At 44.7% G+C, this 19927-nt stretch overlaps 1 protein-coding gene across 1 annotated transcript in view; it reads left to right on the top strand.

Moving 5' to 3' along the window:
* The first annotated feature begins 1678 nt into the window (after window positions 1-1678).
* LOC130490028 (netrin-1-like) overlaps window positions 1679-19927 on the top strand; it is a 31747-nt gene continuing 13498 nt past the window's right edge. The window contains exon 1 of the mRNA XM_056863820.1: window positions 1679-2024. The gene's annotated coding sequence lies outside the window, so the exon portion shown is untranslated. The remainder of the gene's footprint in view (window positions 2025-19927) is intronic.

Below are 19927 nucleotides of genomic sequence, written 5' to 3'. Positions count from 1 at the left end.
GTAGGACGTTTTTGAAAGGTTCGCTGTAGTTAAGAGAATTTGCTTGAGAATTCTTCCAGTGCTGGCAGCAGCCGTTAAATTTCAAGCTCTGCCCCGAACTCCTGCTGTTGAATTGGATCTCAGAACATGTGGCTGAAATATTGTATGGAGGGGGGGACATATAAAGACATGATATCCTTTCAGCTCATCCTTGCAGCTCATAGAAATGCAGACATGATATCCTTCCAGCCTGGAGTTCAGCAAAAACACGGCTTTACCGCCCCTCTCCTTTGTACAGCTTTTCCTGTTCCATGGGAGGGGTGGGGGTACAGAGGTGACCCTACAACAAAAGGGGGGGTTGCTGCATCATGTTTTCCCCACCCAAATTAGCTTTTTACAGTTTTCAGTTTATTACCAATCATGTATTCTATAAATACAGAACATACGACCCAAAGGTAATGAATAAAATATACTATTATAGATCATCTCGAATGATACCAAATATCGACACGACTTCTGAAGATACTGGGTTGGAGCCAATGACGCCTTTCCACTTAGGGAGTTTTCCCTCTTATAAAGTCATTTGATCTAATTCATTGGTTTATTTCCAATAATTAACCATTTTCCCCATCGTTATACGTACAAATTTACTTCCTGTCTATCTTCTTTTATTGTGAAAAGCAGGTTAAGTGTGGCTGTGGTTGCCTAGTGAAACATGTTTTGTTTGAACTCTTGAAGACCTGGAACAATATTTCCAATATTTCATGTGCAGTGTATGGGCAGCCCATTCTTCAGACCATAACTGCTCTCTGGTAGCCCTGACACTGCTACGGTTTTCCCTTGTATCTCCTTGTGTTGGTGTTTCTAGTTTTCTACATTTTAAATCTCCTGCTTCTCGGTTCCGGACTGTGAACTTGTTCACACGATCATACACTTGGGGGATTACAGGTTTAGCTAAAAGGTGGGACTGTACTTTGTTGCTCAGAAGCCCTCCTGTTTGTACGGTCTCAGACGATAAATGCAGCATTTACCAAATGTTTGCCTTGCGAGTTGCATTTGACATGCTGGGCCTCCAAGTTGTGCTGGCTTGCATTACGACACTGTACTTTCTGAGGTGGAATATATGCTACCAGGTGATTTCTCCCCCTGGTGGTGTACACGTGGTGAAATATCCTTGTGAGACCTGTGAAAACGCATGGTCGCTTTAGCCTCCTTTATTCCCTGTTTCAGCCAGGATTCAGCCAGGATCGAACGCACGTTCGGTAAAAACGCATGCGTCCGATCCTGGCTGAATCCTGGCTGAAACAGGGAACAGAGGAGGCTAAAGCGACTGTGTGTTTTCGCCCCATGACTCCCTACCCTTCAACATTTAAGCCTTGTACTTCTTCTTCCTCAAGAGTCAAACCCTGAACACAACGCCCTGCATTATCTCCCTGTGTGAGCTTTGTATTCACGGCTATGTTGGTGTGGCTGCTGTTCCGTGCACGTTTCTGGGATCTTCATTGTGTATGTGTTTGTGGGGTGTGTATGCGCCCGTCTGTGTTTGTCTCTCTCCCCCTCTCTCCTGACCCACCTGTCTGCATGCGTTTGGGCATCTGTCTTGTCTGTGCGCTTATCCCTTCTCCTTGACACACTGTTCATCATTGTCAGTAGCCAACATGTTCTGTCCCATGCTACCAGGGAATGTAACACCCCCCAGATCAAAGCCACAGAGTTCTCGAACCCTCTTTCACCACCAGTGGCTCACGGTTCCAGCCCTGGGTGAGAAATCTGAATATCAAAATTCTCTTAGCTGACTAATGCTTTCACAGATCTTTGGAGGCTCTATTTCCCCTTTCCCATAAGTGGATCGGATCTAATTCGACGGGGGTGACTGACTGCCATTTACACGAGGGCTTGTAAAAACTCACCAAACTTCCTCATAAACTCCCAGCAAAGAGGGTCTCGTTTTTAAGAAACTCCTGGCTGATATCGGATTCCAGAAACCTCGGCGGGGAGAGTGGTGGACGAGGTATTCCAGACCCGGCAACCGGGGGGGAGAAAAGGTTGGTTTGCGATCATCGCTGTATTATGTCACTATGTTATTGTATCACATCGTTTTCCTGCATTCTTTTCCCTGATGCATGATAAATTCTAGCGCAGCCTGCCTAAGCAGCCGAAACCGAAAAAAATGCGATCAGAGGAAAATATTTAAGACAGCAAAGTCTGCAGTATTCGTGTGGATATGTTATTAGCATTATATCGGCCTTGCCGATGGTTTTGTAGTATAATGGGCTATAGATAATACCCCAGCTAACAAATGCAACGAAAGCCGATACGGTTATTGGAATATGTGACGTGTGTCACCTAAAGCCGGCAATGTTTATATTGCAGCATTATCCAAACGAATCCATAATATCAGAGCTGATGCAGGCGAGAAAGATTAGATAAAGGTTAGTCAAGCTATCGAGACAACTAACATATTGCTAAATATATCCATATTTGCAACAGACATTGGATAATAAATTATGTAAGAGATGCCGGGAAAGGAACACATCTTTCTAGCGAATGGTACAATCACTGTTTATGTTTCTGGTTTCAGTGACAATTTCGGGGAGATCCTAGGGGGGGGGGCTTTTCAAGCCTTCCAGAATGCTGGGGGGGGGGTGTTGCCCTAAATGTTTGAATCTCAGGAACCTGCAAATCCTTTGTTTCCTGTTCCTCCCTCATGCTTCAGATTGCAAATAAATCTTGAATTGTCCCAAGCGATATGCTGAAATTATTGCAATGCTTGTTTAATTACCTACTCTGCAGCTCGTAATGAGAATAGGAACTGGGATGAATATTCGACAAACGTGAGCAGCAGCTTCAGCCCCGGCAGATGTATGTTGATGTGAGCTGGCTGGTTTTGGTGTAACAGATTCTGTATTTGCTACCTATTAGTCCTTGTAGCAGGAATTACAGTCAAAATAGGCAGTAGCGAATTTTGGTAAATACCTATTTCATATCTTTGACAGAATTTTTTTTTAAACAATTTTGGGAGGGAGGATTAGGTCTGGGCAGATCATATCTCGGCTATTTGTACTCAGGATCGCACAGACCCTTGTGATTGTACATGAAGATCCATTTAAAAACCCATCATTTGCTCCATTTTGTAATAGGCACCCCACCTCCCATGATGGGAAAATCCACAATCTTTTACCAGATTTGAATTTGCTAGACTTGACAGCTTGCTGATTTGAAGTTTGCTGAATATTGACTGAAGAAAAAATATTTTGAAGCAGGGAAGGGATTTGATTTCAAAATTTATGAACTGGTTTTTCAGAATTGCTGCATATAGACCAGTTTTTACTGTGATAGGTTTCCTCAACCAAACTTAAGCTGGTTGAATTTCAATATAAATATAATATCCTTCTCCTGGTTCTGTAGAAATAAGCAGCTTCATATATATATATGCTAACATCTGAGGTTTGATTGTTGGTATTTTGTTTTAATGACACCAAGAGGAGGTAGATTAAATGCCACAATTCCTTAATTTAAATGTAAACTGAGTAGGAATTTTTCATCACGAAAACAAATTATAGTGAAGCAAGGGTAAAGAAGATGGATAAGCAATTCGAGGGCTCTTCAGCATTTGTCAAGGTGGGAAATTAAAATAGGCGTGTTTTATATCAGGTGTAAGAATGCATCTTCAGAGAAAGCTTGCAATTGAAAAGCTGGCAGATACCGTGTTGGATCCCACTAGGTTTTCCTCTGGTAAAAGCAGGAGGAGGGGAGCCCCTCCAGAAATTGCCACGATGGTCCAAGGACAGTACAAAGGAAGGGAATTCAGAGAGATCAAACAGAAAAACTGACAGGATCTAACCCATCACTTTCAGGTGGGAGGGGGACACGGTTGGCATGGCCCTCTAAATTGTTTTAGAAACATTTGGAATGTACCCTTTCCTATTGCTTGGATACACACCCACGTTTGTATATAAAATTGGTAGGTAGGCACATTGTTCCAAAGAACAATGACAAAAACAGATGTTGCAACCCAAATATCACAATATGGTATACAAGCTTTTGAGTTTCCCAGAACTCTTCATCAGGCTGGATATTCACTACAAAATGGTGTGTGCGGGGGTATTCTGGGCCTGATGGAAAAGCCCCTAGACTGCAACAGTTTTCAGATCAACAACCTAGCTCTCCAAATACTACGTTCTCCCCTCACCAGTGTTTGGGGGTTCAGCTAATACTAGCAATGATATTAGTACATGTAGCAAATTGAGGAAAGGTGGTATTTGAAGAATATGCTCAGTGTTAGATAAGAGTTTGGTGCTTAGCCTGAATTGGCATTGATAATGAGAAAATAGGGAATTGTATCTACTAAGATGGAATAGTAGGACAGAGAATACTCATACGAGAGCAGATTACAAAGGGAACATGTATATGTATATTTATAGCCTCACTGAGCAGTACATTCATATGTGTGTAGAGCCATCATGGGGCACGTTGCAAAACATGTATGATCATGAATCACCATCAAGGTCAATGGAATCGGGGCCCTGCGGTTCAGCTACTACTCAGATTTTCTTCAACAGCATTTCAGCTACTAGATACTGGTTTAGGGTTGTTGGGTTTTTTTACTGGTAATTATTATTAACCATTTGCCTGGTGCTTTTACAAGTCTTTTTCCCATCGTGACTCTACCAGCCTCTTCAGGTAGGCATTTGTATCACCATAATACAAAAAAGGAATTAAAGCTAAGGTAGGCTTAGCTTGTCAGGTAGGCATTTGTATTACCATAATACAAAAAGGAATTGAGAGCCGGCATGGTGTAGTGGTTAAGAGTGGTGGTTTGGAGTGGTGGACTCTGATCTGGAGAACCGGGTTTGATTCCCCACTCCTCCACATGAGCAGCGGAGGCCAATCTGGTGAACTGGATTTGTTTCCCAACTCCTCCACACGAAGCCAGCTGGGTGACCTTGGGCTAGTCACAGCTCTGTCAGTCTCACCTACCTTACAAGGTGTCTGTTGTGGGGAGGAAAAGGGAAGGTGACTGTAAGCCAGTTTGATTCTTCCTTAAGTGGTAGAGAAAGTCGGCATATAAAAACCTCCTCCTCTTCTTCTTCTTCTTAACTACAGAATTTTTTTTAAAGCAGTGGCTATTTTAAATGCAAATAGTTTCTATTGCCGGGAGAGCAGGCAGCCCATTTCAAAATCTTTCCATCCCGCCGCCTTAAGAACTATAAAATCTCTAAATGTATTTAGTTGAAGAGAGAAGGTGAACAACAACAAAACTGCTGTAGGATACAGAGATCTTGCTGCATCAGCTGAGGAGCTTGTTTAGCGGTATTGCCGCATTTCAATATTGAGATGCGGAGGCAGTGATTCGTTTTCCGCATTTATTTTGGTTTCCCTTTTAGCATGTCAGAGGAAAGTGTACCAGCCATTCAGGCCCGAATCATATTGAAAACACTGGATAACTTATGCATATTGTTCATATTTATATTATGTTTTATTCTTCCGTAAATGCAATGAAGAGAGAAGAAGCCACTGAGATATTTTGCTTGGCCGTCGATCTTCCCCATTACAAAACCTTTGGGATTTCCACCTCAGTCCAAAATTATGGACATGGAAAATGCTGCATAGATTTCAATGGGACTTGCTTCATCATGCTACTATTGGGGCTTCAGCTGTTCTATGTGCTTTACTTAACCATTTTATCTGTAGAAGGGACTGTGGGTTCTTGCCATCTAGTAGTAGTCAGTATCATGGCAACAGTCAGTATATTTCAGTTAATGCAATGTGTCCCCCCCCCTTTTAAAAACCCCTTTTCAAAAAGGCTTGTAGACCTTTGATAGGATCAACAGACAACTGCATAATCAGGAATAAACTCTTGAAAGGCCCGAGCCTGAAAAATTTGGATTTAGGGGGATTTATGCAATACGCGGTTTAAAAATAAGACAGACTTCTGATGGCATTCTGCTGCATATGTCCGATCCTGTTTTGTTTTGAAGAAGGCTGTTGAGCACCCTACTTTGCTGTCAAATTTGGAGCAGAGGGGGATGAATCCAGCCTCCTACCCTAAAAAGTTTGAAACTTAACAAAACACTAAAGGAAACCCTCCAGCCAAAGCTAACCATTTTTAAGGCCCTTTGATTTTCAATGGCAGAGAACTAAGCAGACAGAACCTCTCTTTTTTCTAGACCCTGGCCCTCTGGTTTCAAAAGAAAAGCTTTCATTAGCATCCATGTTGTGGGACCCAAAGTAATTGTCCTCACGTTCATCATCTCATTACAAATTAAAAGTTAATGATTCATCAAATTGCTAAAGTGGCAATTGGATAATGATAACAAGAATAATTGGTGCACATTTGAAAACAGAAGGCAAATTCTTGGACAATCTAACACCGTTCATCCATGAGCACAATTGCTGGCCAGTTTGAAGTGCAGGAACATTCTTAGGGTTATCCACAGGTGAATATGCCTGAATTATTCAAAAGAAAGGTACTCTCTCTGTGTGTATATCTGTCCGTCTCGATCATAACAGAGATTGCGAAGCCAAAGCAGAGAATGAAAAAAAAAATTCGCCAGACAAATCAAAAGAATTAGAGAACATAACTCATTTGAAATCATTCTGATTGTTCTCTCAGCTATGGCAATCGTTCCATTATTGATACATCGCTAACAATACAGTACCACATTATAACATTCCAGATATCCCTGAATGACAATATCTGGTTGCTCCTTATGAAGCAGCAGGGAAGTGAATGTGTATAGGTCTCTCTTTCTGTGAGGTGCTGTAATGTAGATCACTTCGGCTTTATGAGAACTGGTCATTAGGTTTAGTTACTCCAAGTTAGCAGGCCGAGGTTTGCATTCTTCATTAGACACTGGCTAGTGTCTGAGCATCAGAAATCAATAAGCAAATTAATATTAATATCCTCAGGACTAATAACGCTTTTGAAGCAGTCATCAATAAACTGAATATCAAAGGGAAAGAAAATGGAATTTACATGACGGTGATGTAAAAATATAGACTGAAATTTTTCTGCATTTCAGCTAAAGACACCATGTTAAAGACGGAAGAGAATCAAGGGGGAAAGAGTCTAAGAAATAGAATCGATTTAAGTTAAGAATTGTAAAAATATTAGCAGAAAGGAAGGAAAGGTCAGTGGGGTAAGAGATTTGTCCCATATTGCAATGTTTCTGAGGTTTCTGATACTTGGGACACACTTTTATCGGGATTAAAATTGGGAGGATTCTTCACTCACACTACTTTATTTTTAGACTATGAAAAAGGAAGAGTTATCCATGTATGGGAGAGCCGACTCCCTGGGTTTCTCCTGGGTCGTCATTCTGAGCATGCCTTCTGACTGGAAGGGCACATCCCCAGAGCAGTAACTGATGCAGAGATGAAGCAGGCAGCCTCCTTTGTGGGTTGGTAATTTGGATGCATCACTGTATCAAGAACGAGAGAGTCATTCTACCCCACCGTAGAATCCCCATCCCTGTGACTTCTGTAGAGGCAAGGAAAAGATGAAGGCATGGAAAGAACAACCTGAATCAAGCAGAGATGCAGTTCAAGTAGAAATGCAGTGGGCAATATTCTCCGCGGATTTTGGTTTGAGCTCATAGATGGCTCATGTTTTATTTTTGTGCCGCACAAGCTGTTCTCTTGCAGTTTTTAAGAATAACCACACAAGAGGGGCAGGTGTGCGAGTGGAAGGAAGGGATTTCACACTAAAAACAACAACAACAGAGACTTGATGTCACCTCATGATAATCTCACTACAAGGTGGGAATTGAAGGAACAGCTAGGTCACCAGGGAGTAGGGTTGTCAGCTCTGGGTTGGGAAATACCTGGAGATTTTGGGGGTGGAGTCTGAGGAGGGCGGGGTTTGGAGATGGGAGGGCCTCTGTGCCATAGAGTCCAATGGCCAAAGCGGCCATTTTCTCCAGGGGAACTGATTTCTATCGCCTGGAGATCAGTTGTAATCGCAGGAGATCTCCAGCCACCACCTGGAGGTTGGCAACCTTACCAGGGAGCCATGTGATCAAAATCGTGTAATGTAGGCCACTTCGGGTAAACAAAACAGAAGTCCAGTGGCACTTTAAAGACTAACAACATTTATTCCAGTATAAGCTTAAGTGCTCACTTCCTCAGATATAATGGGAAGAAAATCATTTCCCTCATTTTTACAGAAAATTACAGAAGGGGTGGGGAAAGAAGGAGTCCCCACAAAAAGAATCCCCCCTTATTCATTGTACTATGCCTCTCTCAGTTTAACTCCTCCATCTTTCCCCTTCCCCTTCTGTGATTTCTCTGTAAAAATGAGGGGAAGGATTTTCTTTCTTCCCATTGTTTCTGAGGAAGTGAGCTCTTGCGAAAGCTCACACCGGAATAAATGTTGTTAGGCTTTAAGGTGCCGCTGGACTTCTGTTTTGTTTTGCTACGGTATACTAACATGGCAATTGTAGCAGAACCATCGTTTCGGCCACAATTTAAAGTCCCATCTGTACATGCACTCAATGTGTTTGAAAAGTGGCAACTGCAAGTTTTGCTGAGTGTGCTCTTTTAGTGGAGCTGGGTGCAGTGGGAAGGGCAATTATTTCGCATTAAGTCGTTCCAAATGAGAGGATGTGTTTTGAGGGATATCTAATCTTGTGTTTCTTTGTGTCTGTGCCCCCCGCCCGCCCGCCAATCTTCAAACCTTCGACTTTGCAGATTTTGCAGTCCACAAGGCGAGAGAACCTGTTCATGATTTTTAAATGCCAACAGCAACCTGTCCATAAAAGCCATCCGCTAATGTGAATGGCCCAGGCTAGCCTGATCTCATCAGATCTCAGAAGCTAAGCAGGGTCAGCCCTGGTTAGTATTTGGATGGGAGACCACCAAGGAATACCAGGGTTGCTGTGCAGACTAGGAAGGCACTGGCAAACTACCTCTGTTAGTCTCTTGCCATGAAAACCCCAAAAAGGAGTCGCCATAAGTCGGCTGCGACTTGACGGCACTTCACACGCACACACACAATGTGGCAGATGTATTTCAAAGACAGGTCAAAGGAAACTGTTTGGATGTTTGTGCTGAATACTGGGTATGACTTTGCTGGCTAGCAAATGAAGATGTTTGGTTATTTGAGGGAGGGGAATGTTTCTCCTGTCATCTGGCAATAATTTATTTATGAACGGTCAAAGGTCATCTAATGGGGCATCGGGGATTCCAACATGTAGTAAAACGTCGCTGTGGATTATATTACATAAAAGAAGAAACAAGAACACAACACCCAGCAGCAATGGAAATTATTATGTTCCAAAGTACTAAAAAGATGCTGGTTTCCCCCTCCCTGGACATTTGTGTGTTTTGATTTGTTTGAAACGTTTATACGCTGCTCTATCCCCATGTCCAGCGTGGTCTATGAGAAGACTATAAACATGTATTAAACCCAGAAAATAGTAAATAATCAAGCCATAATAAAATAACAAAGAGCACTCGCAATAATAGCTGATAGAAATATTTAGCAAATAGTGTTGTCACGGGTTCCAAGGCATTTGTGTACATCAATGTTTTAAAATCCCTTGAACTAAAAAAAAAAGCTGTAATATTCCTTTCAAGAACAGCATTCCTGACTTGCTGCCGGTAAAGACTAGATAAATTTGGACAGTGTTAGACTGTCCGTAAGCATAACAGCACTTTGTCACATTTCCTTTAAGTTAGCTATTTTACAGCATCCTGGGTTGGATTCTGCCTGCTTTTTCATTAAATCTTGCTTAGTTCCCCTCCTTAGCACAACCTCTGTCATACCTTGTTTTTGTTCATGCAGATTCCAGCATAACCTTTTGGGGGGTGGGGGCGGCCAAAGGACTCCCTCATCCCTTTTTCAGGAATGGAAAACCTGGCCGGATCCAGCCCAATGCCTTTGACTCTCGAGAAGACCTTCCAAAACCAGAGTTGCTGATCTAAGTGGGAAAAGGCCACCATCATGTTGTGCTTCTGCAGAAATCTCTGCAGATTTGAATCGGGAAGGCGGTTTACTCGTTGTAGATCCAACAACGCAACATTCAGATCTGCAAGTGTATGTTGTCCATCAATGTATGCAGAGGGGTGCTCTTTTTAACCAAGGAAATCATGGACCGTTCCGCCGCTTTCTACAATGGCAGCACATCAAGGGCTTATGAGGATAGCTTCCTTATAAACTGGAGTAGGGTTTATGGGGGTATTGAAAAAGATGGGCTCGAATTTCCCTGAAGTTTGGGGTTATTTTTGAGAAACTTTCACTTTGTATTGTGTCTGTTGCATTTCCTCCTGCCCGTCCTGCAAAGAACGGAGGGCAGGATGCGTGTTTCTCCTCCAAGACCCAGGGGGATTAAACTCTCTGGCACTGAAGTGATGGTAATGCAGTGGTAATGCAGATGATATTATTTCGATAAAAGATGCGGCCTCTCATTCAATCAGTGTCAGCGATGAATACTTCGTCTTCGATTCATCATTTTTCATGCAAAACTTGCAGCTGTCCGATGAGATTCGTATGAGAAAAATGTGGACTCACTTTTGTCTGTAATAAGTTTTCTATTCATTATGGACAAAGTTTCCAAAATATGGACGCTCCATAGAAATGATGAATGGTTGGTAATCATGCAAATATTTTTTTTTATTTTTTATTTTTTGCAAACGGGGAAAATCGATAGGCTTAAGTGTGCTTAATTCTGTGCTGGAGTGGGGCCACGGAAACTGTAATCCAAAGAACACTTTTCTGGAGTAAGTCCCATTGAATAAGATACAGTAGGACTTACTTTTGAGTAGGCCGGCTTCGGTTTGCATGATGCACAGATAGGGTTGTCAACCTCCAGGTGGTAGCTGGAGATCTCCTGCTATTACAACTGACCTCCAGGTGACAGAGATCACCTGGAGAAAATGGCCACTTTGGCAATTGGACTCTATGGCACTGAAGTCCTTCCCCTCTCCAAACCCCACCCTCCTCAGGCTCCACCCCCAAAATCTCCAGGTATTTCCCAACCCAGAGCTGGCACCTCCAGGTACTAGCTGGAGATCTCCTGCTATTACAACTGACCTCCAGGTGACAGAGATCACCTGGAGAAAATGGCCACTTTGGCAATTGGACTCTATGGCATTGAAGTCCCTCCCCTTCCCAAACCTCACCCTCCTCAGGCTCCGCCCCCAAAATCTCCCACCAGTGGCGAAGAGGTACCTGGCAACCCTAGCTGCCAACCCTCTGCACACATCATGCGCTGGACCCCAATATTTATTCCTTCCTCCAAAGTGCAGCCATGCAGGCCTCCGTGTGCAGCAGAAAACCAGCACATGGTGCTGGGGAGATTTCTTTAGTGGGGTTTCCAGATAAAAAGACTTGTCTTTAGGATTCTCTGCTCACAAAGAAGCTTTTTTAAAAAGCCAAGCTGGAACTTCCTGCCTGCGACTAAGGTTACCAGCTTGTGAGATTTAAAGTACCTGGACAGTAGATAAAGTCAAGGGTAGGGTGAGAGAAATCTGATCGGGTCAAGGGGTAGAGTCTGGTGAGTTTGCGATAGGACGGAAGTGTCAGGTTTCAGTTCACCAAAGAGTGGTGGCCAGGTGAGGGAAAGAGACAAAATATTTAAAAAACCAAAACAAAATATGTGGTTAGTAAAATGGGCCCTCAGAGCTCCCCTTGGTGAAAAAAATACCAGACAGGTTAAGGGCCCAAGTTACCAGATTTCAATGAGATGTCCTCTCGTAGGTTTTTCCCCCCCACCAAAGAAAAGATAAATCTTTCCTAACTCTCCTTTATTTCTGCCTTCGCTAGGAAGAATTACAGTTTTTCAGGTTGAGTCCTCCTCCTAATTAAATCCATCCCTTCTTTCCACAATGGTCCCTCAGGAGTCTCCCCTGGTCTCCGCTGAGCGCAGGATTGGGGCAATCTCTGAACCTAAAACAGAACGCAAATCGGACATTTTCTAACAAAGCTGTCGATTTTACGAAATTCGCCCATTGGTTGGGGGGAGTCATTTTCCACTGCGAGTATGAAAAAGCAGAAGGTGCAGGGGCCAGCAGCATGCCCCTCTCTCCACGACATCCCAACATTGAGTCCTATGTTTGGCTCATCAGAAACCCCTTTACCTAATTCTGAGACGCGTCCTTAAATCGGCACAAATAACTGCCTCCATCAGTTGAACAATTAAAAATGCAACAGCTTAATTGCTGCTGCCTGTTCCCAGCCTGCCTGATTTGTATAGATGCAAATGAGAGTCTTGGATTATTGCTCAGAGTTCCTTGAATCACAGCACGTTTCAGAACCGTTCACAAATTTACCCGACTTACAAAACATTCCTCGCTCGTTCATAAAGCGCCCCAGTTCCTGCCATGTATGCAACAATGAAGAAAATACCGTATTCGTAAACATTTGGATCATATTCCAACCTCTGCTAATGAACTGTTTATTAAGGGGATGGTGGTCAGTTCTGAGCGGGATTTCAGATAATGCTAACATTAACACACTTACAATTACCTAGTGTTAACCACAGCCGAGTATATCTTTCGGAAACAGAAGACTGTTATGTTCTAGGAGAATGTGATGTGAAATGAAGGACTTTAAAAATAATAACTCTTTCCCTGTACATTCCTCCCCAGCCCCTTAAATTGGATGGGGGAGACTCTCCTCTGTGTTCCTTTCTTTCTGGAAGCTGGGCCTTTGGGGTACTTTTTGCCTCTTCCTGCCCAGCGAGAGATTCGCTGGAGAAGAAGCCAGGATGTCCATATTTTTATATATCATCCAAAACCATAGCCAAGTCTATAATTAATAGACCAAATTCAAAGCACGGTTTCAGAGCTCTGTTAGATGAACTTTAACTCACCAGACAATCACAGTAAGCATTGGTAGTTTTTTTTTTAATGAAACCAGGGTTTCGCATTCTGTCTCAACTGAGACCGACTAAAAGTCAAGGAAAAACATTAACGTAGAACAAAAGCAACGAGCAAGACATGATTGGCCGTGACCTAAAGATTTCCACAAAGGAATGCCTTCTTTTGCGTGGATAAATATTACCTTGACCCGCTAAATACCTTGTTTTTTTACTCTAAAGAAAAAAGTATAGTTTCTTAAGACATACAAGAAGATGTTATTTGCAACATACAAGATTCGGAGTCTTCTTTGCACACAGAAGGTCTCCGATTCAATCCCCAACATCCCCGGTTAAACGGATCAGGTTGTAGGTGATGGGAATATTTTATTTAGCGAGTTGATACGCCGCCTCTTCAGAGAACAAGGTGCGCCTAACAGATGTATTTGTGCATCTCATGCAGATGCCTCGTGCACTAGTGGAAGCCATAGATGCCAAAATCTGCTTTGCTAATTGAAGAGTATCGATTCACTGACTGGAGGGGGGTGAATATATACGTAGATATTTACCCACTGAGAGGACAGCTTGAAATGAGATAGGGGGTCTACTTTGTGGTGAGGGAGCGCCAGGCTAGAAGCAGGCTATCCAATGGCGGCAAAATTGCCACTCTCCTTGTTGAAGTATTATGGGATCCTGTCAAGAGCGGCCTCGTTTCCGACAGCACTTCGCCCCTCCTGGGTTTCATTTGGTATAACAGCAAAAGGAGATGAAACGGAGATATGCCAGTGGGAGCCAAGAGCCGAATATCCTCAAAAGAGGAACTAACGCCAAAAATCCTGACATCATGGAAAGGATGTCATGAGAGCCAAAATAATGTGTGTGTGTGTGTGTGTGTGTGTGTGTGTGTGTGTGTGTGTGTGAGAGAGAGAGAGAGAGAGAGAGAGAGAGAGAGAGAGAGTAAAAGGGAAAAGAGCCGGGTATTTCGGCAAGCAGGAAGCCCCTGCTGCTTGCAGTTTGTTTAAGTAAAGACACACGACAAAATAATGAATCTTTCTAACCCTGAACCTGCAAAATCCTTTTATTTTGTTCCGATTGCTTTCTCAGGGAGCAGGTAGGGTGAAACGGTAGCGCAGACACAAAACAGAACGACGTGAAGCCGAAATTCAGCAAACTTCCTCTATTTCAAAGACAAAAATTTGAAGTAGGCGAATGGCTGTGAAGCCTCAGTGAGAATCAGCATCAGGTGATGGTCAGGGTTTTTTGCACTCGGCCATCAGTAGGGTTGCTAGGTCCCTCTTCGCCACCGGCGGGAGGTTTTTGGGGTGGAGCCTGAGGAGGACGGGGTTTGGGGAGGGGAGGGACTTCAATGTTATTGAGTCCAATTGCCAAAGTGGCCGTTTTCTCCAGGTGAACTGATCTCTATCGGCTGGAGATCAGTTGCAATAGCCGGAGATCTCCAGCTAGTACCTGGAGGTTGGCACTGAGCAGGCATGGCCAAGTCTTGCAAGGCCGAACATTATTTTGAGAACCTGTCACTGGGCCTCTGTACTTTTACTCTAACCTTAAAAAGCCACGGCTGTGATGACCAATTTGGATGGAGTCCACAGTGCGAGACAGGAAGGCTTAAAGAGTTTCCCTCCTGTACCATTTCCCAAATTAAACTGTCCACTTCTATGAGCTAATATTTGCCCTAATGGAGGGGTTGGGGGGGGTACTCTTCTTGTATCAGGATTCCCTACCCCCCTTACTGGGGCGAATAGCAGCTGGGTCTAGAGCACAGAGGTTCTTTTCTGGACGAGTTCTCGACAGAGAGCGAAGGAAGAGCTTTAGATAACTGCAGTTGACACCCCAAATTGGAAAGCCGCTTCACGGGCTACGCCTCGGGGAGCGTCAGCAGCAAAAAAAATAAATAACTGAGGGCTTTTAATAGATTTTCACCAACGTTCCCACTGTGAGATTTTGTTGTTGTTGTTCCACAGAACACAAATCTGCAAGAGGGCAGACAAAAATATTTCTGTAGGAAAGAGGGAAGCGTGTTCGTATTTCACAGAAGCAGTCGCAAGGTCTTTTCTGGCTATTTCAGGTTCCACTAGGGGAGGGGAAAGAGATTTCATTAATGGGGGGCAGCGGAGGGGAGACTCGCATCAAGGCTCAATCGTCTTTGATAGACTGAAGACTGAAATACAAAAAAAAATCCCATATATTCTAAAATAATTCCTTATGTCTTATTTTTTTACACCTCGTAATAATTATAGCAATGTTATTGTGTGCATGTGTGTATGTAAAGTGCAGTCAAGTCACGGCTGGCTTATGGCAACCCCATTGGGTTTTCAAGGCAAGAGACTAACTAGGGTTGCCCTTGCCAGGTCCTTCTTTGCCACCGGCAGGAGGTTTTTTAAGCAGAGCCTGAGGAGGCCAGGGTTTGGGGAGGGGAGGGACTTCAATGCCATAGAGTCCAATTGCTAAAGCTGCCATTTTCCCCAGGTGAATTGATCTCTACCGGCTGGAAATCAGTTGTAATAGTGGGATATCTTCTGCTAGTACCTGGAGGTTGGCAAGCCTAACACTAACAGAGGTGGTTTAGCCATTATCTTCTTCTGCATAGCAACCCTGGTATTCTTTGGCAGTCTCCAGGAGCCACCCTACTTAGCTTCTGAGATTTGACAAGGTCAGACTACCCTGGGACATCCAGGTCAGGGCACAGCCTATTCACATGTAGCCCTGACCTGGAGAGCCCAGGCCAGGCCAATTTCATCATATCTCAGAAGTTAAGTAGAGTCAGCCCTGGTTAGTACTTGGATGGAAGACCACCAAGGAAGTCCAGGGCCGCTATGCAGAGGCAGGCAATGGCAAACCACCTCTGTTCGCCTTTTGCCTTGAAAATCCTATGGGTTGCTATGAGCAAAAAATAAAAATTACATGTATATACACATACATCTTTAAGCAAGGGGATTTGTGTTTTTCTCAGATGTGCAGATATACTCACTGGGTTAGATCCAACCAGCTTTTCTTCTAGTGAAATAGAGAGAAGGGGGACCTTTTTGGCTATTAGAAAGGTTATGCTGGAGTTGCCAGGTCCCTCTTTGCCACTGGCGGGAGGTTTTGGGGGCGGAGCCTGAGGAAGGCGGGGTTTAGGGAGGGGAGAGACTTCAATGCCATAGAGTGCAATTGCCAAAGCGGCCATTTTCTCCAGGGGAACCGATCTCTATCGGCTGGAGATCAGTTGTAATAGCAGGAGATCTCCAGCTAGTACCTGGAGGTTGGCAACCCTAGAGATCATGGAGCCTGCACGGACAAAAGCCATGCAGTATGGAGGCTGCACTAAGGAGGGGGAATGGGTGCAATTGAGCAAAAACGCTGCCTGGATCCAACCCATTGGTTTGTTCACGAGCTGACCAGAGATATCAGTGCCCCTCAGAAATAATCCTAGGTGGCCTGAAGCATGAAGAAAGGACAAAAAGAGCTCCAAAGTGATGCCTCTGCTTCTATTTGTGAGTCGATGAGCTCAAAACAGCACAATCTGCATGCTTGGAGAAGGTGACATAACATATGTGCAACGAATTAGTACAGAGCACAAGAATTGATGGTCATGTGGGTAGCTGGGGGGGAGTAGCTTGTAGCTGTGATTTATGCTTCCCGTACCCCCTCCTGGAGCGGCACTGTCTCCAGCCACCTGGTCTTGGGATGCAAGCACAGCGTCCAAGTGTAAAATCTAGCAAGCATGGGTTGCCTAAACTAGCCGCCACCTGCGCCTGCCGACTAGCAGTTTACAGGGAATTTTTTCCCCTTGGTTTTATCTACGTTTATTTAAGCCCTGAGTCATTGACGGCTTTGATGCCTGGTACTAATGCAGAACGAATCCTCGAAACACCCCTGACAGGTTCCTCCTCTGAATGCTCTACCCCCTGGAGAGATCTCGGAAATATTTTCCAGGTTGGGGGGATAACAGGACAAGGAGAGAAGGCCAAATCCTTCGGGTGGAGAAGCTTCGCTGTGTAGTAGCAAAAAGCAAGAGAGTGATGTCCAAATTTGGTTGCTACTGAAAAGATTGCGGTCTCTCTGGTTCAGCGTTGTGTAGTGGTTAAGAGTGGTGGTCTGGAGCAGTGGACTCTAATCTGGAGAACCGGGTTTGATTCCCCACTCCTCCACATGAGCGGCGAACACTAATCTGGTGAACCAGGTTGGTTTCCCCACTCCTACACACGAAGCCAGCTGGGTGACCTTGGGCTAGTCACAGCTCTCTTAGAGCTCTCTCAGCCTCACCTACCTCACAGGGTGCCTGTTGTGGGGAGGGGAAGGGAAGGCGATTGTAAGCCGGTTTGATTCTTCCTTAGAGAAAGTCGGCTTATAAAAACCAACTCTTCTTCTTTTTCTTTTTTGCCTAATTTCTTTTAGCCCTTTTGGGATATCTGTTTGTAAGTTTCCTCCATAACCAAAAGGCCTAAGGCTTGTATCCAAGACCCGCCTAACAGTCAGCCTAAGAACCTCATCTTGGCCATGGGAATGTTTCCTCAAGGGGGAAACACCAGCGAACCCACCCACACCCACAATTTTGGGATGACAATGTGACCCCCAACACCCATTGCTTTCTCAGCTTCAGCCCCCTTCCCTTCCCTTCATTCACAGAGGAAATATAGGGGAAATAACCACACAATTCTTCTCCTCTCCCACCATTCAAAGACTTGGGGCAGCAAAATTCCTCTTCCACCCAAGGGCGAGAACGCAGCCTGAGCCAGGCCTGCTTACATCTTCTCCAAATCTTGGGGGATGTGACTTTCCCCTCCAAACTGTGGAAGAGGGAGGTTTTGCGTTCGCACAACCTCTTTCAAGCCAAAACTTGAAAGGGAAATTTATTCCCACAGAAAAAGAAACAAAGAAATAAAGCTAGTCTGTGAGATAAGTGAGCGTGAAATAAAGCAGCTTCAAACACCAGTGTCCCTCGAGTCCAATGCTGCGAACAAGAATGGAAAACCGCTCACCAAAAAAAATGTAAACGAGTTATGCTCTGCTTAATTTCTAAAGAGATAAATAAGCGCCGGCAAGCCAGCCTTCCTAAACGTAACATATTCTCTTCCTAGAAGCCGCCTCCTTACCAATTTCAGGTTTGTAGGAACTGGTTGTAGCTAGATAGTGAGCAGCCTGTGCGTGGCCAGAAAAAGAACATAGTTGCCCCGTTTCTTTTTAAATCTACCTTTCCTTTCCACCACCAGTATTAGCCCCAAGATGGCTTTTCTCGGTCCCACAACCCAGAGCTGGATCCTGCTAGTTTATCTGCCGGTAAAAGGTTGGGTTGGGAACGCTGAGAAGGTTATACCAGGAATCGCAGGACCCAGATGGACGAACCCCATGAGAGACGGGGGCTGCAGTCAGGAGGGAAGTCAGGGGGATTTGAGTGGAAAGGCTGGCAGAATTCAACCCTCAACAAATAGATATTTTTTAAAAAGTTTAAAACGCTCTGTAAGTCATATATATGTAGGGTTGCCAGCCCCAGGTTGGGAAATACCTGGAGATTTTGGGGGCGGAGCCTGAGGAGGGCGTGGTTTGGGGAGGGGAGGGACTTCAGGGCCATAGAATCCAATTGCCAAGACAGCCATTTTCTCCAGGTGAACTGATCTCTAACAGATGGAGATAGGCTTGCCAAGCCCCTTAGCTCCACGGGCAGGAGCTTTGCGGGGCTGCGGCCATGGTGCGCGATGCGCCTACATCACTTCCGGGTTTACCCAGAAGCGACGCGGATGCTCTAGCGATCTCGGCCAAAACTCTATATGGTCCATAGAGTTTTAGCCAAGGTTGCCAGAGTGCGTTTAGAGTCCACCGCTCCAAACCACCACTCTTAACCACTACACCCAGCTGGCTCTCCAGCTGGATTTCCAACAGTATCCATGTTGTTCTTCACAGAATTTTCTGGTTTTCAGGGGGGCTAGTACATTATCCTTAAACCTCCCCCCCCATCCCACCGCTCCACACACCTCTCTCCCTAAAGGAAGGCATTTGTTTTATGTTTGACAAATGATTTATTGACATTCCAGATGTTTTCTGACCTGATCTCCAATTTGTCAAGATGGTCTTTGCTACTGAAAAAGAGAAAAGGAGGGTGAGCTGTTTGTAGGGGGGGGGGATGGAGAGAAGTCGGGTCCTCCCCCCCCTTTAAGTGACCATGTCAATTTTTAAACAGTAACAGTAGAGCCACAAAACCCCCACCCCCATTAAGCTTCACTTTAAAGTGCCCCCCCCCTTCACGGCAGGTGCTAAGGCAGAAGTCTTGTCGATGGGGGATGTTTAGAGTTTCACGGAAGGGCATAAAATCAAATTTGGAACGTTTCGCTCTTTACAGGGGAAAGGAAGGGGGGAGAAACCCTTGATTCTGAGCACTTGGAGCAAAACGGAACATCAAGGCAGCCATCCTGCCTCGGGCTAATGGAAGAAACAGCTCTCACCTGCGCTTAACTTCTTACAAAGAGAAATGTCAGCGCGCACGCCTGGATGGAAACCAGACGTCCCAGCAGCTGCCCCCTTAATCCCAGATGTGTAGGGAATGGCTTGCATTTGTTCAGCGGTGAGGGAATTATGCTCTGCATATGCTCAGGGACATTTTCCTTTTCTTTTTTTTTAATCCCCTCTTGCAATAGCTTCTCATTTCTTCCTTTACTTCCTCTCAAAATGGCCACTGGAAGCTCCTTGGGGCAGTGCCCTGTCTCGTTTGTTTATGGTCCATTGTAGAGCATGATGGACACTGATGGCAAAAACGTAAAGGTCCCCTGTGCGAAGCACCGGGTCATTCCTGACCCATGGGGCGATGTCACATCCCAACGTTTACTAGGCAGACTTTGTTTGCGGGGTGGTTTGCCAGTGCCTTCCCCAGTCATCTTCCCTTTACCCCCAGCAAGCTGGGTGCTCATTTTACCGACCTCGGAAGGATAGAAGGCTGAGTCAACCTTGAGCCGGCTACCTGAAACCAACTTCTGTCGGGATCGAACTCAGGTCGTGAGCAGAGCTTGGACTGCAGTATTGCAGCTTACCACTCTGTGCCACAGGGCTCCTAAAAATTTCAGAGAAGGAGACCACATTATTGTTGGCTCCCACCCGATGGAATATCTTATGCGTGTGTGAGAGAATATCCACGTAAGTGACTAGTTGCGACATATTTC

This window comes from Euleptes europaea, chromosome 18, assembly GCF_029931775.1.
Source record: "Euleptes europaea isolate rEulEur1 chromosome 18, rEulEur1.hap1, whole genome shotgun sequence".
NCBI classification, from domain to species: Eukaryota; Metazoa; Chordata; class Lepidosauria; order Squamata; family Sphaerodactylidae; genus Euleptes; species Euleptes europaea.
This window is presented reverse-complemented; position numbering and strand designations above follow the sequence as displayed.